Source organism: Solanum pennellii, chromosome 11, assembly GCF_001406875.1.
Source record: "Solanum pennellii chromosome 11, SPENNV200".
Lineage (NCBI taxonomy): Eukaryota > Viridiplantae > Streptophyta > Magnoliopsida > Solanales > Solanaceae > Solanum > Solanum pennellii.
The window spans coordinates 10,588,417-10,599,144 of record NC_028647.1 but is presented as its reverse complement, the minus strand read 5'-3'; positions in this window follow the sequence as shown (position 1 = coordinate 10,599,144).

Sequence of the window (10,728 nt, the reverse complement as noted above, 5' to 3'; positions counted from 1 at the left end):
TTCCTATGCAGTAAATGAACAGATGGGGGGTTTCCGACCAAGTGCCCAAGGCTCTAATCAGGAAAATTGGCACCAAGGTCAAGGGAACCAAGGTCGGAACTATGGTAACTACAATCATGAGGGTCATTATGTCCGAGATGGAAACTACAATCGCGACAACAACTTCAAAAGGGGTAACTATGGGAATAGAAACGACAGGAATGGACCCTATGTTCCTCCTCAAAATCGTGAAGTTACTCCTAGGGATGGTGGAGGTAGTATGTCGCGAGTTGAGGATATGTTGCATAAAATGATGACGAGGTTCGATGCTAGTGATGAGCACAACAAAGAGTTGAGGAATGATTTAGCGGGTATTGGGCAAAAAGTCGATACACATGCAATATCGATTAAGCATCTTGATTTACAATTGACCCAATTATCTGCAACTGTGAACACACGGCAACCGGGCACTCTTCCTAGCAACACTGTCCAAAATCCGAAAAATGATGGACATTGTATGGCAATTACTACTCGCGGTGGCAAGCAAACCATTGACCCACCTATGCCGTTTATTGAGAAAAAGGTGACAAAAGATACTGATAAAGTAATAGATGTTTATGGTGAATTAGAGGATAACACTGCAAAAGATGCTGAAGTGCCGAAAAAGGTAACTCCCATGCCTAGTCCATCACCCCCATTTCCTCAAAGATTATTGAAAAAGACCGAGGATGGTAAATATCGGCATTTTATAACAATGTTGAAGCAACTTTCTATCAATATCCCTTTGGTAGAAGCTTTAGAACAAATGTCCGGTTACGCCAAGTTTATGAAAGACCTGGTCACAAAGAAAAGATCGGTCACTTTTGAGGATGATGATAGAATGCAGCATTGTAGTGCTATTTCTACAAGATCTCTGGTCTAAAAGAAAGAAGATCTGGGTGCGTTCACTATTTCTTGTACAATCGGGCTATTACATTTTGCGAAAGCATTATGTGATCTGGGGGCAAGCATAAATCTCATGCCCCTCTCGATTTACAAGAAGTTGGGTTTGGGTGATCAAAAGCCCACTGCGATGCGGCTACAAGAAGTTGGGTTTGGGTGATCCTATTACATATTTCTGGCAGATTTTGTTATTCTTGATTGTGAAGTCGATTTTGAAGTGCCCATTATTCTTGGGAGGCCATTCCTTGCTACGGGAAGAGCCTTAGTAGACATGGAAAAGGGGCAGATGAAATTTTGGTTGAACAATGAGGAAGTGACATTTAAAATTTGTAGGTCCATGAGACAGAGTGGTGAGCTCCAATCGGTATCTGCTATATCCTACAACATGGGTTAGACATCTGAGACACAAATAGAAGAACGTCTAGGTGTAGAAGCATTAGCGGCAGTGATAATGAACTTTGATAGCGATTGTATTGAAGAGTATGAGTCATTAGTCACGGCTTTTGACCGAGGTGATGTTCGGTTTAAACCGAAGAAATTTGAGCTAGATATGAAGAATCGCGAGTCCCCACCCGCGAAACCATCTATAGAGGAGGCTCCAAAATTAGAATTAAAAGCTCTCCCACCTCATCTCAGGTATGAATTCTTAGGAAATGATGACACTTTGCCGGTAATCATTGCATCAGACCTGGATGAACAACAAGTTCAGAGTTTGGTGAAGGTACTAAAAAGTTTCAAAAGAGCTATTGGGTGGACTATTGCGGACATTATTGGGATCCCTCCTGGTATTTGCTCTCATAAAATCCAACTCATGCCTGATCATAAGCCAAGTATTGAGCACCAGAGAGGCTTAAATCCTCCTATGCAAGAGGTCGTGAAGAAGGAAATCATTTAGTGGTTGGATGCCGGAGTAATCTATCCAATCGCCGATAGTAGTTGGGTATGCCCGATTCAGTGTGTACCTAAGAAAGGGGGAATGACTGTGGTCCCCAACAAGAAAAATGAACTTGTTCCAATGAGACCGGTTACTGGATGGAGGGTGTGTATGGAATACCGCAAACTAAATTCATGGACTGAAAAAGACCACTTTCCTATGCCCTTCATGGATCAAATGTTTGATAGACTTGCCGGAAAAGGGTGGTACTGTTTTCTTGATGGATATTCGGGGTATAATCAGATTTCTATTGCACCAGAAGATCAAGAGAAAACCACTTTTACTTGTCCATATGGGACCTTTGCGTTCAAAAAAATGTCGTTTGGGCTGTGCAATGCACCCGCCACCTTTAAGAGATGTATGATGTCGATATTTTCTGACATGGTGGAGGATACTATCGAAGTTTTTATGGATGAATTTTCTGTGGTTGGTGATTCATTTGAGCAGTGTTTGACTAATTATCTAAGGTCCTTAAGAGATGTGAAGACTGCAATTTAGTACTAAACTGGGAAAAGTGTCATTTCATGGTGAAAGAGGGTATTGTGTTGGATCATTGCAATTCAGAAAAGGGCATGGAGGTTGATCGAGCTAAAGTCGAGGTAATAGAGAGACTTCCCCCACCGATCTCTGTGAAAGGTGTGAGAAGCTTTCTTGGGCATGCAGGTTTTTACCGAAGATTCATCAAAGACTTTTCGAAGATTGCTCATCCATTGTGCAAACTGCTGCAGAAAGATTGTAAATTTTGTTTTGATGAATCCTGTCTTAAAGCATTCGGTGAGCTAAAAGAGAAATTGGTGTCTGCACCTATCATTATTTCTCCGGATTGGAACAGTCCATTGGAGGTGATGTGCGATGCTAGTGGGGTGGCTCATGGTGTAGTATTGGGACAGAGAAAAAACAAAATCCTTCACCCCATTTACTATGCTAATAAACCCTAAATGAAGCTCAGAAGAACTACACAGTAACCGAGCAAGAACTCCTTGCAGTAGTCTTTGATTTTGAGAAATTTTGCTCCTATCTGCTAGGTACTAGAGTTATAGTGCATACTGACCACTCAGCATTGAGATATTTGATGGCGAAGAAGGATGCGAAACCTAGGCTGATTCGTTGGGTATTACTGCTACAAGAATTTGACTTTGAAGTGATGGATAGAAAAGGAACTGAAAATCAAGTTGCTGATCACTTGTCTCGTCTAGAGGATGAAGCTATGAGAGAGTTAGGGGATAAGACTGACATTGATGATACTTTCCCCGATGAACATGTATTAGCCGCTTCACAAGACTTGATCCCATGGTTCGCAGATTTTGCGAACTATCTGGCTAGTGATATTGTTCCATCAGACTTGTCCTTTCATCAAAGAAAAAAGTTCATGTATGATGTGAATAAGTTCTTTTGGGATGAACCTTACTTGTATAGGAGTTGTGCCGACGGGCTTATTCGAAGTTGTGTGCCAGAATGTGAGATGTTGAGTGTGTTGGAGGCATGCCATTTCTCACCCGTTGGTTGACATCACAGTGGTATCCCAACCGCTCATAAGATATTACAATGTGGTTACTATTGGCCAACTCTTCATCAAGATGCTCATGAGTTTGTTAAAGCATGTGACAGATGCCAACGAGATGGCAGCATTTCAAGAAAGCAAGAGCTCCCTCTAAACCCCATTCTTGTGATTGAGTTATTTGATGTTTGGGGTATTGACTTTATGGGCCATTTTGTGAGTTCTCATGGAATGAAGTACATTTTAGTAGCAGTTGATTATGTATCTAAATGGGTCGAAGCCATCGCCCTCGCAAACAATGAAGGGAAAAGTGTCACTGCATTATTGAAAAAGAATATATTCTCTCGTTTTGGCACCCCAAGGGCCATTATTAGTGATGGGGGCTCCCACTTCTGCAACAGATTGTTCAAGGGGTTATTGGAGAAATATGGGGTTCGCCATAATGTGGCCACTCCTTACCACCCTCAAACTAGTGGGCAAGTTGAAGTGTCAAATCGGGAGATCAAACAGATATTGTCAAAAACAATGAACACTAGTAGAACGGATTGGTCAAGGAGGCTTGATGATACTCTTTGGGCCTACCGGACAGCATATAAGACTCCCATAGGTATGTCTCCATACCAACTTGTATATGGGAAAGCTTGTCATCTTCCGGTTGAGTTAGAGCATAAAGCCATGTGGGCTACGAAGAAGTTGAAAATGGATTGGAGCGAAGATGCAGAACAACGGTTAAATGGGATGAATGAACTCGAGGAATTTCGCCTGAAGGCCTATGAAAGCTCAGCCCTATACAAAGAAAAGATGAAGAAGTACTATGACAACAAAATTGAAAAACGAGAGTTTATGGTCGGGGATTTGGTGCTTTTATTCAATTCCAGGTTGCGCTTGTTTCCGGGCAAGCTCAAGTCCAAATGGAATGGTCCTTACTTGGTTACCCAACTATTCCCTCATGGAGCAGTTGAGTTGAAAACTAAGGAGGGTGTGCGGTTCAAGGTGAATGGACAGCGCATAAAAATCTATTTCGGGCATGCTGAATCGGCGAATGAAGTGATTGAGGCATACCATCTTGATGAAGTCTGAGTAATCAAGTGTCCCCAGTCGTGCCGCGACATTAAATCAGGCGCTTGTTGGGAGTCAACCCAATACTTATAGTCTTTTTAGTAATGGTAGCATTTTTCTACTAATGGGTTTTTAAATTTGCAGACACATCACCAGGAAATTCTGCATAAAATTACTCTGCAGCAGTCACTGACGGATACAGCGACGAACCGTTGCGCCTGCGATGGACCGTCGTATGCCTCCGTCGTACCAGGTACGTCTTTCTGTTATTTTGAAACTAGGGCACACACGACGGAACCAACAATGGGTCGTCACAACTGCGACGGACCGTCGTCGGGGAACCGTCACGTGATTAATGAGGCATACCCGACCCGACCTGGCTGGAGCCTTTTTCAAAATCAGACCGTTTAAACCCCCCCAACCCCTCATTTCACCCCCATTCCTTCATTATTCCTCTCATTTCCCCTCTCTTTTCAACTTCCACATTCTCTCCCTCGATCATTGCCCCCCCAATTCTCCATAGCCCTAAAAGTGTTAATCTACTAGTCGGAGTTGCTGCTGTGGATGTCTTCCTGGCCACCGAGTACTTGTCCATTTGTTTTTCTCCAATTCTAAGGTATGTGTCTCTAATTTCTACTCGTTTATCAAGAATTTTTGTTTATTAGTTAGTATTAGCTTAGTTCTTCGTTATACGTTGTTTCTTTTATACGATTCTGTCTAACCTAGGTTAAAAATGTTCGAAATTGCCTTGTTTACAACCCTAGACATAGGTGCTTTTGCATTGCTAGTTTCCTAGGTAGATGGGTTCGACAATGTAGGTCCAAAACACTACAAGTTTGATGTGGTTTCATTGGGGATGCAAGGGGTTACACCCAGTTCTGTCACTGATATACAGAACGAGACCCCGATGACGGACCGTCGTACCCACGACGGACCGTCGTAGGGTCCGTTCCAAAAGCCCTAGCACCCTGCCCCAACGGACACATGTGACGGACCGTTGTCTTCACGACGGTCCGTCCTACACAACCTTTCTGGTTGTTAGAGACCCTGTTTCTAAGGGTCTCTCATTTTATCCTTAGTGTCCCCCAACGGACACATGTGACGGATCGTCGTCTTCACGACGGTCCGTCCTGCACAATCGTTCTGGTTGGCAGAGACCCTGTTTCTAAGGGTCTCTCATTTTTTCCTAAATGTCCCCCAACGGACACATGTGACGGACCGTCGTCTTCACGACGGTCCATCCTGCACAACCGTTCTGGTTGTCAAAGACCCTGTTTCTAAGGGTCTCTCATTTTTTCCTAAGTTTCCTTCAACGGACACATGTGACGGACCGTCGTAGTCATGACGGTTCGTCCTGCATGGCCGTCATGACGGTCAGAGACCCCTCTCCTAAGGGTCTCCATATTTTCTCAACTGTTTTACGACGGACACCTACGACAGACCGTCGTACCTATGACGGTCCATCCTGCACATACCGTCATACTAGTCAGAGACTCTTCTTCAGGGTTCTCCATATATACATAGGCTAAGTAAAGCACGACGGACCCCATGACGGTCCGTCATAGTCACGACGAGCCATCACTAGGCCCGTCGTGTGTCACTGTTACCATAGTAATGACATACTTTTTATAATTGTTTTTGTGGTTTTTCTTGTCTTGTTTGCCACTTCTCATACTAATATTGATCCTTTACAGGTACTATCTACTATGGCACCCAAGTAAGATCGAATCTACGCACGCGGGCGATCGAAGTCTGTCGCCCCATCTGCCCGCATGGTCATTGGCTCGGATGATGAGCGTGACCCCGAGTATGTGCCCCAGTTACTTCCACCCCTTCCCGTGCTGCACGTGCTCCCAGAGCCACACCTAAAAAGGTGGTGTCCGACGTAGTCACTGCCTCCCAGTCTGATGAGGAGCGCACACTGACCGGCAAACCCTCTGGGTCAGCCACGAATGAAGAAGGAGCATATGGCTCCTTAGGAGTATCATAGTCAGAGGAAGACTCCGGCTCGGCTGAGGTTCCCTCACCCGCCACCGCTGCAGCGTCGGCCTCGTCTGATGAGGCTGACAGTTCGGAATCCACATCAGGTTTACCAGTTCAGGCCCCCAACCCAACCACTGACCAGCCCAACTTGTGGTGTGTCGACGAGCAATTTCAAGTCTACTTTGACGCCAAGTTCCTGACTGATAAAGGAGTGATGACTCGAACACTCACCTTGGAGCAGGGGGTCCTTACAAGGAGCCTCCCGACGATGCCTGAGATCCACAATCTCTTCACCAGGCATCGCTTGGAGTGGACAGCACGTCTGTTGGGCCATTACAGTGAAGAAATGGTCCGAGAGTTCTACGCATCCTACGTAGCGACTCTCCGATCATAGATAGATAGGCGGGCTGCCCCGCTAAACAGGCCCTACTGGAGCAGGTCCGAGTACGGGGCGTATAGGTTGACATTTCCCTGCCGGCCATCCGCCGGTTTCTATACGGCGAGGGTGTTGATGCCACTCGGACCCCTCTCACTGCCGAGTTTGACTACCGCTGGCAGATAGTTAAAGATGGACAGTTCCTACGCAAGCCATCACTGAGAGAGACCACCAAGAGGTGGATGGCCCTGCACCTGTCAGTTGATGGAGAGGGTGCCGACTGGGTGACTGAGCCAAAGGGGGCCATCAAAAAGGCCAACCTCACTTTCACAGCGAAGTTCTTGTGGCTGCTTGTCCGACACTGCCTTTCCCCTAAAGCTGCTGATATTATCGTTACATGGGATCGAGCAGTGTTGACGGCGGCGATGATAGCCGGGTTCGAGGTGGAATTCGCGTGGCTTCTACAGGCAGTCATGCACGAGAGGGCATTCAAGGTCACTACTACTTACCCTTTCCCGTGCATGATCTTTGCTCTCTGCAGGTCCGCAGGTGAGCCTATATGGCACATACATCAGCTTAAGACTTTGCAGGGCACTGTTGACGTCGGCCTCATCAGAGATGAGGCCAATGAGTTGGCTCCACGCAGAGGGCCCCGTCCAGAGCTGCCCCCTCTTGCTGATGATCTCGCTGATACAGTAGCCCAGGCCCGCACAGCTACACAGGCAGCGTCCACTGACACTACCCCGGTCGAGTCTATCCTGGGTAGTAGCACTGCCCCGAGCTCCTATCGCACAACCCCTCTACCGGCACTGGTCCCGCTTGTCAATGTCCAAAAATTAGAGGCACAAATGGCTACACTTCTGCATCATATCCAGCCGTGGATGCAGAAGTCTATTACTGAGTCAGAAGAGCGCCTAGAGCGGAAAATTGTCCAGTATACAGAGCGGAAGATCGCTGAGGTTCACAGCGCTTGGACGCCTTTGAGTTGAGGGTGTTATCCCGACCAGCCCCTCCGGTGGATGTGTCGACTCTTCAGGCTGCAGTTGACAATCTTCGTGCAGATATCGACACGATCATAGAGGCTAGGGTGCCGGAGTCTGAGGCCCCTTCTGTCGAGCCTGTTGAGGACACAGTGTTGGCGGCCCTATTTGCCACTTCAGAGATTCACCACCTCCCCCTCGAGAGCATGCCGAGAGGCGTAGGGGTCTAGCAGAGGACGAGGCGCGATCACGGAAGAAGGAGCGCCGAGAGATGGAGGCTGCGAGGAGAGCCTCACTTGCTGAGGAGGAGGCGCACCAGATGAGAGCATCAGAGTTAGCGGCTGGGGCGTTTAGCTCCCGCACTGTGGATATAGCAGGAGGCACTACTGATGGTGCGGTTGTTGCTGAGGACACCACTGAGGGTTTCCAGATTGCAGAGGACGTGGGTTCCGGGGAACCGGACCCACCAGCTTGCTAATTGACGGCGCTTTGCGCCACAGGTTTGCTTCACCTAACACTCTAGTATTTAAATTTTTATGCATTAGGGACAATTACATGTTTTTTTGTTGGGGGTGGGGTAAATGGAAAGTGAGTGTTAGGGTGAAGTCTGAGTAGCCCAATTCACTATCCTCTTTTGGGGTTTTCTTGCATGTGTTCTTTTTCCCTGAAAGACTGATTACTTTTTCTGTTGAACCGGCATGTTTATATCTTTTGTACATAGTTTAATTCTTGAGCATGATGGCTAAAATGATATCCTGATAAACTGGAAAATGATGCATGACTAGGCATAGTAACTGATAATTGTGTGGCCCTAAGCATGACATAGAGGTACACCATTGCATTACCCTAAGACTAAAATTCGAACTAGGTGTCTGATAATCTAGTATAGTGATGAGATGTTAAGTGAGTGTGAGGAAAATTTGAAAATTCCACTATTGGTACTGAGATAGAACTTGCCTGGTTAGTCCTGCTAAAAGTAAGCTGTAATAGACAATTAGGAAAGGATCATAGGCCCTTATTCAATATAGCCCATTTCTAGCCTAAATAAAAGAAACCAAATGAAATTTATCCTTCTTTGATCAAAATGATTTGACCTTAAATTAGACCTTTCTTTTTCACCCCAACTAATCTTTTCTTGGAACAATGTGTTGGCCCTGGTTCCTCCTTGGACATGTGCTCCTCAGCTTATGCCAAAAGCATAAGTTGAGGGTGGCTAATGCAGTAAACAACCTTCGTTATGGCCCTGACCCAACTTTGGGTATTGTGTACCTTGACTCATGGCAAAGCCATGAGTTGAGGGTGGCTATTATGAGGAATGCTCTGGAAAGTGGGGTTGAAAGAACAAAGAGAGAGAAAGAACAAAAGTAATGTGACTCAAGAATTAGTTGAAAAAAAGGTAAAGAAAAAGAAAAATATACAATAAATACAAGCAAGAAAATAAGAGTCTCACTTACACAAATAAAGAAAGAAGAGAAAAATAGCAAGGTGAAAGAATATGAGAAACTGGGCGAGATAAAATGATAGAAAGTGGAAGGTTTAGCCGATATGTCAAGGAGGGCAAAAAGTCACTAAAGTATACCTAAATATACCCTACCTGACCCTGAGCCTATGTTACTAGCTAAGAAAGTCCTATCGTGATCCTAAGGGTGTATAGCGAACTTAAGGCAGTGAAAATAGGGCAAGCTTATGGCAATAGGTATGAATGAGTGTGACTTTGTTCTGAGAGCGAGTGTTAAAAAGTAATCCTCATACTCAAACTGAAATCATTGTGTGAAAAATGAGGACTTTGTTTTAAAGTGAGGACACTAGTTGCAATACCGGAATTGTTAGCACCTCGATGAGAAATTGAAGAGGATAGGTGTTAGTGCATGGTGAGTCTGTATCATGTTCTGATCCCACATAATTCAAGCCTAATAGTGATAGCATGCATAGATTTGATGAGATTAATCGGGATTTATAGCCATATGATTGCAAAGGATAAAACATGGATACTATTGTACAAAGATTTTGTATTGAGTCATAGTGCGTCACTTGAGGAAAAACAACGAATTTAAGTTGAGGGTGTTGATATACTGTGGTTTCACGATATTATTAATACTTTTTCCTTAAGTTTAGTGTGTCCAAAAGCCTTTTTGTGCTAATTTTTATATAAGTTTCTCTTTGTTTTGCAGGAAATCTGTCCAAAGATGAATGAGGAGATTTTGAGCGAAGAAATGCAGAAGATACCACCTACGGAGCTTATGACGGTTCGCCGTGCTTGTGACGGTCCGTAGGTGGCAGCATAGTGCAGCTGCTGAAGGAAGATGGGGAAGTCTGACCAAGTGTGGGGTTACGCGGCTTGTGACGGTCCGTCCTGCAGGTTCGTCATGAAGTTCAGAGAAGTAATCCCAGTACCCAGATTCCAAGAGTTGATGTGTTTTTAACGAAGACCCTCAACGTACCGTTGTGCTTATGACGGTCCGTCATACTTGCCGTCGAGGGTAATGAAGAGAGAAGCAGAAGAAATTGCACAAGTATGGGACGACGGAGTCCATGACAGTCCGTCGTGACCACGACAATCCGTCGCGTGGTCCGTCGACCCAGCCGCGTTTTGGCAGATTTCCAGCAAATAGAGACCTTGTTTAATTAGGTTTTTATTTTTTATAAATAGCTCGAAAAACCTCGTTTTTGAGGTTAGACTCTGGATTGTTAGACATCATATTATTAGACTTTGTGTATTAGTGTTAGACTTTTGATAATCATTAGACTTTTTGTGAGATTATCGATTACTTTGAGATTTTTGCAAGTGATTATTGGTGATTAATCAAGCAACCTTTCGAATTTTACTCTTTCTCATTGAAGTAAGTACATGAATTCTTATTTGATATATTTGAATATTGTGATTATGACTATGAGTAACTAAACTTCATAACTAGGGTTGTGGGAACCATAGGCAAATAATGAGATAAAACCTAACTAAAATAACAATTCTAGAATA